This window comes from Palaemon carinicauda, chromosome 1 (assembly GCF_036898095.1).
Source record: "Palaemon carinicauda isolate YSFRI2023 chromosome 1, ASM3689809v2, whole genome shotgun sequence".
NCBI lineage: Eukaryota > Metazoa > Arthropoda > Malacostraca > Decapoda > Palaemonidae > Palaemon > Palaemon carinicauda.
In genome coordinates, this window is record NC_090725.1 from 203,847,763 (window position 1) to 203,855,262 (window position 7,500).

General features: G+C 40.4%; 1 protein-coding gene across 3 annotated transcripts in view; it reads left to right on the plus strand.

Annotated features, from left to right (window-relative positions):
* LOC137653575 (uncharacterized) overlaps positions 1-7,500 on the plus strand; it is a 343,186-nt gene that overhangs the window by 26,568 nt on the left and 309,118 nt on the right. The window contains exon 1 of one of the 3 annotated variants that reach the window (XM_068387105.1): positions 190-207. The exons of the other annotated variants lie outside the window; for them this stretch is intronic. The gene's annotated coding sequence lies outside the window, so the exon portion shown is untranslated. Of the gene's footprint in view, positions 1-189; positions 208-7,500 lie in introns of those variants that run through there. 3 annotated transcript variants of the gene reach the window in all.

Sequence of the window (7,500 nt, forward strand, 5' to 3'; positions counted from 1 at the left end):
CCGAAGAGGAATTGTCCTCAAATTCAGCTAATTCACTGCCTCCCATTTTTCATGGAAACTGTGTTCATGAAAAGACTGCATAAAAGCAACGAGACAAAAGTGCATCCTAACAAGTGACCAATGATTGTCCATTTGATGACTGATCCATCTGGCTTTGTGTTGCGCCTTTCAAATCCGAGTGATGTTTTGACCCGTTGGGTTTATTTCGTAAGTTAAGAAATATTTTACTGTATTGGAAACCATATTTGGTCATATTCATGCGCGTACTTGAATTCTTTTATATACTTATATGTACTGTATGTAGACGTGAAAGTAGATTATCAAATTTGGCATCTTCCCTTTACAAATTCAGTGTTTTGCGACCGATGAGTAACACTGTTACAGGTACGGGGGTGAGGAAGGCAATACAAAAGAATGAACCATACAAGCCAACTTTGCATTTGTAATTTGTTTCTTACCATGAAGTAAGCAATGTCAGTGTTGTCACATTATTCTTTCTCTCTCATAGTGGCGCGCGTGTGTGTGTGTGTGTGTATGTGTACGAATATACATCTTGTGCGAGATCTTGAGTGATGGATCGTGGAGCTCCTTTTCTTCAATGTATTCATACATTCAAGAGGAAGTGTTAACGGTTGTTTGTTCTTTATTGTTCTTAATGGTTAATTTTTAAGTTAATCCTGGAAACGTTCTACGTAGATGGACAGGCTCAGAGAAATTATAACTTAAATTCTTTTGTTTGTTTTTCATATTTGTGAGGACATTCTCGGAAATTCCAATTACGTTAGAGACAAAACAAGATAAAAAAAAGTTCAAGAAATAAGGCAGAAATCTGATAAATTTGGGGTTTATTGAATTAGGGAAATCAGGAACTGGCTCGTCCATGTCTACTAACTTTACGATTTTCTTTTTATAAAGATAAGATGTTAAGATTTATTTCCCTTGAACACGACATGGTCTTGATTTTCATCATATGTTGACTCATTAGTGGTAATTCGAATTGTATGCTGTCAGTTGAGTCAACTGGTGGGTCTGGAAGTTATAGTCAGGTTCATTATGTAATTTAGCCAGATTTTTTAAGCGAGTATCGAAACTATATATTTAAAAAAAAAAAAAAGAAAAAAAAATATTGCAAAAGAGGCCATCTTGGATTATACAAAATGGCTGCCATAAAAATAGGTTTTCGTCAATATATCAGCTTTTAGATAACCTAGAAATATTATTTTCAGGGCCAAGGACTCCAATGGTAATAAAATAGATACGCTAGAATCAACCACAAATTTATTTGACCGGAATATTCTGTTTTATTGAATGTTTTACAAGTGATCTGACAAATGCTCCACTAAGTTAGTGTTCATTAAGAATCAATGTGCCCCTCACGACAAAAATGGTTATAATCTTTTAAGCAACCAAGGAGTCCTCATCATTCTGACAATCACTGCCACACGGGCAAAGATCAGTGCAGGATAAGTTCTTAAGGAACATTTGACTGAAGAACACTTTGTTTTCCATTGGCAGCTAACCATTTCATTGATAGCTTTTTGGAACATGAAGGGCATCTGTTATAGTTGGTTTCAGCTAGCCATTTAACTCCTTCTGGTAGCCATTCTGCAGGGGATCCACCTGAGGATCTTGCAGAGCATTGTTGGCCTGTCCCCACATTCTGGATTGGATATGGAGTTTCAGGACTTAATGTTTCAGAGCTCCAAGGGTAGCTTGTCACTTTCTGCCATCACAGTTCGTGGTTGGTCTTATGTAGATACCTTTGTGGGAGTTAGCTGCACAGGCAAAGCTAGTCAGAGTAGCCAACAGTGTTTTGGTCACTTTTGTCTGTTAAATGCATCTGCTTTTATATAGACTTGCAGCCAGGTTGCTTTGTACGTACAAGCCAGTCGTCCAGTATTGTCAGCGTCAGTGAATCCATAAATGGCAAGCAAAGCCTTTGCTTTTTCTGCCTCAATGGCTCTCCATATCAACTCTATCCCCATAGCTCCAGAGGCCATGGAAATACACGTGCTCTTCAGCATAAGGTCATAGTTTGCTATGAGTAACACTGGGACATCTGTGTCTGGGGAGAACTATTTGTGCTGCGATGGTGTTCGCTGTGATGCCAGGACAGCCTAGTAGATCAACAATGTGTTAGCTTTTTCATGATTGTTGTCCTAGAACAGCAAATCTTTGTTGCTGCTGGTATGTCCTGAAGAAGAGGTGACGATCAGTTTGTGTGATGTACTGTTGAACTCTAAAGTCTATTCAGACGACCAGTTTGTGTGATGTACTGTTGAACTCTAGAGTTTTTATAGTATGATAATTGCTCAAGTCAGCCTTTGTCTTGTTATGTGATAATCCCAGGTGAATGGAGGCCAATGTGTTTCTTGACAGGACATCGGCAACGGGATTCCTTTTCCCAGCGACGTTTTGAAGGGTGGAGTTGTATTCAGCCACAGTGGAGATATGTCAGCGTTGATACGCAAACAAAGTGTCGGATTTTCGGGTGAAGGCGTACACCAGAGGCATGTGGTCCATGCAAGTGATGAAGGGCGTACCTTCTAAGAAGTGGCTAAAGTGACAGACAGCCAAATGCACCACCAGCAATTTGTGGTCAAAGGTAAAGTAGCCTTTTTCTGCCTTGGATAGTTTTCTACTGATCACCTGCTCGAGTACTGCACCAATAGTGATGTCGCTGGCATCGGTGGATAGAAAGAGAGGGGCATATGGCATGGGAATAGTGAGACCAGCAGCGGTTGATAGGGCATTTTTGGCGTTGCAGAAGGCCACTTCTTGAAGGGGACCCTACTTTAGGTCTCTTGACTTGTCCTTGAGGGAGGCGTAGCAGGGGACAAGAGTGGCAGCGATAGCAGGCAGGGTCGAAGTTCTGAACTGCTACTACCTTCTCAGGGAGGGGGTGGACTCCTTCAGGAATGATGTGATCCCCTAAGAACGATACTTTGTTGGTGCCAAAGGTACACTTGTGATACAGGACTACAAAGCCGTTCTGTTGTAGGCAATCAAGTACAATGTGGAGGTGACCAAGGCGTTCCTCTATGGAGGAAGAGAACGCAAGTATGTTTGGGAGGGGATAGTGATCCGGTTCTGTCGGCATATTCAGGTGTCTATAATCCCCACACAGATGTAGGGAGCCATCTTTCTTCTGGACGATGTATAAAAGTGACAAACATGGGTTTGAGGCCTTTTAGCAAAGGTCCATTTCTTCCATTTTGGTGAACGTTTGTTTAGTGGCTGCCAAACGATCCAGTGCCAGACGCCTGGATCTGATGAACACTGGGGGCCGCATTGTCTTGATATGATGATAAATACCATGTTTGGTGGGAACTGTGGGCGTTTGGCAAAGTTCTGGTTGAAAGACTTCCGGGTACAACGTGAGGAGGTGGGCGTAGGCATCCGGGAGTGCGCTGATGTGGAGAGTGAGGTCGGAGTGGCCAGGTGAAGAGGTTTCAACGAGAAGGAGTCTATGTTGACTAACCGTCAGTGAGCGACATCGACCAGGAGGTGGAAATATGAGAGGAAATCTACACCAAGAATTGTCAATGTGACGCCAGCTATGAGAAACTTCTAATTATATTTGGCACTTCTAAACGATAATGTTAGGTTTTCATAACTGTGGTGGGTATCACAGATCCGTTGGCAGCTATTAGGTAGAGGTCTGTAGACTTAGATAGGCTACGATGTGTCCTGTAGAGTGGCCTTGGCAGAAGAGAATGGCAAGTACCCATGTCTACCAAAAATCTCACGCCTGTACCTGTATCGTGTAAAAAGAAAAGATTAATGACAGGGGAGGCCACCACCATAAGCGATGGCCTACTTACCTACTTACATGTTTTTTGGCCACTTTCAATCGTTTGCACATTTCTTCGCAGGAGCCCCGAATCCTGAGGGGTAGTAGCATAGCTGTGGCTGATGGGTGTCAGTAAGTGGTTGTAGAGGTCGTGGGTTGGGGCTTTGTCACCACTACAGCACATCACAGGGTAGGCGTCTCTGTCCTACCGCATTCATGCCAGCTTCGGTCAATGTGGAATAGTTGTCTTATTTGTCGGGAGTGGAGGCATAAATGGATGTCTTGAAGGTAAGGAAGTGGCTGTCCATAAGGATGCAGACTTTGGTCATAGGTCCTTCATGGGCAAGATATTGACACCGGGTATGGCAGTGCGTACAGATTCGGGTAAGCATCGTACCCAAAGTGGATGAAGTAAGTTCACATCCCGAGGAGAGCTGTCTGCGTCAGGTTGCAGCAAGCGATACTGGTCATTTCCCTGAAGGCGAGCGAAGCCTTTTTGTTCCCCCAATGGTTGTTAAGAGAATTGAAAAAGTTTAGCTATACAGGCAGCTGGCAATGGCGAGTGCTGCTCCAGGAGGTATGATTTAGGGGCGTCGTACGCTATTGGTATGTCCACGAGGTCACCAAGCAAATCAGAGATTTCCAGGTAAGCGTCCTTAGGGATCGCAGAGAGGACATATTCTACTTTTGTGCATGAGGGAGTCACGCCTTTGATGCGGAACTGGATCTCTGCTCGCTGAAACCATGAGAATACCTCTGTACTGACGAAGGGTGGTAGTTCTATGGGAGTGGTGTTGATAGGAGAGTCAGGGTCAGAGGGTGGCATCATCAAACATTAAGACACAGCAGTGAGGGGGAAGGCAGGAGGGAGCTGCTCACCAACGTGCGAGTGAGTTGTAACTGAGAGCCAAGGTGAATGCAACTGAATCTATTAAACAGATGTCGGTCTTAAATACCAGGACTAGCAAGCAAGAACGTCCCAAAAATATAAACAAAATCAAACATGAGCTACCAGGATTACACAGGTTGGTTTGTTAACAGTGCAGGGAAGCATGAGTGATGAGATAAAAAAAAGCAAAACCGTTACAGTGTGCGAGCGTGTATGAAACACGTGCGGTACAACGTCAACAACTTCAAAATACATTACCACCCTCTTTTTACAGGCAATTCAAGTCTTATACTAATCTTATTCCCACACCCTCTTACCTTCTTGCTTCACACATGGTGTCACTTACGTTTTCTTTCATCTTATCATGTTTTTATTCAACTCTAAATATTCTTTATGAAACAACCACCTCTATTGCTAACACATCCATGTTAACATTCTTCATTTCATCTTCCTTGTTTTTATTTACCGTTATTATCTTACTCTTGTTCACAATTCCTGTCAACTTTTTCGTTTTGCAAGCAGTTCAAATTCTTTAACTACCTTCTGCAGTTTCTCTTTACTGATCCAAATCAAATTATTGCACACATGATTTAGAACTACTGTATGTTCCCTACTATCACACATCATCGCACCTACAATCACATCTCTCTATCCATAAAGATGCTGACCCACCATGGAAACATAACATACCGGCATCTTAGACCATTTCCACACCAAACCAGTCACTCGTCTACTTACATACTCCAACCCATGCTTCACTTTTATCACAATATTTGTTCCTCAATAATATACCATCTGTCACTACCATATATTATCAACATTCTTACAAGAGCAAGGAAACGAGTAGACGTTCAAGGTAACAGGATTAAAGATGGAAACAAAATCAACGTTATCTTATAATGATCATTGATATGATTAAGTAAATGAATAACATAAAACGGGCACCTTATCGTGAAATGAACATAATGTAGTTAAAACATACATTAAACATAGCAAGAGATACTCTTTTGTTTGTCAGTATTTATCAAGGGAATGTCCCTAGATAGATATTTACAAATGTTCAGATAGCTTAAAAAGGATTTTTCTCATTTGTATTGACCATCATTCAACTCCATATGATTTGTTTTCCTGATAATAGATGCTTTGACCTTTGGGCTGGCCTGGCGCGCACGTTTACAATTTCAGATTTTTCTATGTTGAGGCTGTGATTATGACTTTCTTGATGTATAAATAAAGTACTAAACTCGCTATCTGTTTTTATGCTGTAACCTACTATTGTAGAATTTCTCTTATCTGTGAGGGGTTTTCATTTTTGGTTAATATCAACAAAAATGCATATCCCATCTGGAATTAGACATGTTCGACTACTATTATTGTTAAAATCATTATCTTAATAAGAAAAATATTAAAATTATTTTCTGTTAAACGGCTGTTCTTTATACTTTGGTCTTATTGATTTCTTTGAGAAATGACTAACGTTTAATGGCCTTGAGCGAATCAGTGGCGTAAGCTTTTACCTATGAAAGTGTTATGATGTTATTAACAAGTTATTTGTTTCGTTTCTTTAAGGCTGTTTTTGTAACATCCAAGCTAAAGTAGTATTTCACTTGTCAAAATAATTATTTCATCTCCCAGTCAGGATATTTAGGATCACAAATTAAAAGCAAAAGGAAACAGAAAAACGCCGAACATTTCTCTGAACTCTTAGGATCTGAAAAATAATGAAAGAAAAGACGTGGTTTTCCTATATTCGTGATTTTTTATCATTACCTTCCTAATTTCCAGAAAGGGCTGGGAATTTATATTTTGCAAACCAATTTTAAAAGATATAAAAGAAACTAGGATACTGGTATTAACTTCTTTGGTTAATAGAAGTGTTTCACATCCTTTTGATAAAAGATAAGAAGTAATGCCATTAATAACTTTGCAATACACCATAAGAAATTTGTAAATCTGAGACAAAATATACGTATCAAAATAATTTTATACACGTTTGTTAAATTTTTTAAAAGAATACAATTTGTAATGAATACAATATCTAAGGTTCATAATTGTTAATTGAACAAGTGGATTTGGGCTTTATGTAAAGGAGTTTACATCAAAACTTATGAGTCTTCAATCTTTTCGCCTAGATCAGTGGACTTTCTTTTCAATGGAACCTGAAATAAATAATGATATCACTTACTGCTTTGATACATAACAATGGCTATAGTAAAACCCGTGTACTTTCAGTTCTCTTTTTATTTCCTCCTCAGGGGTTACTGCCTACAGTGCATATCACGAGGTTCACTGTTTGCATCAATTAAGGGTCATTGCAGAGTTCCTAAAGTCTCTATCTGTATTTACTGTATATTCTTCTACTTTTATCTCTATTCTCATTACTTTTCTTGCTTCATGCCGTCCAGCCCCTTTCAATGTTTATTTCATAGTGCAACTGTTGGGCTTTCTCTAATTGTGGTGGATTATTGGAAATGTCCTTACCTGGCGATTTGCCGGACTGAGGTTCGAGTCCCGGTCAAGCTCGATATTCTCTTGTAGTGTCGGTAACCTCACCATCCTTGTGAGCTAAGGTTTGGGGAAGACTATAGATCTACCTGATGACATTAGCAGCCATTGCGTTGCCCTTCCTGGTTCTAGCTTGGGTAGAGAGGGTGCTTGAGCGCTGATCATATGTATATATGGTCAGTCTATAGGGCACTATCCTGCTAGCTAGGGGATTATCTCTATCCCTTGCTTCTGCCACTCAGGAGCGGAATTTAAAACTTGGGAGCTGCATGTCCTCACAGGACCCGGCACCAAATTCATAAATCCTATCTTT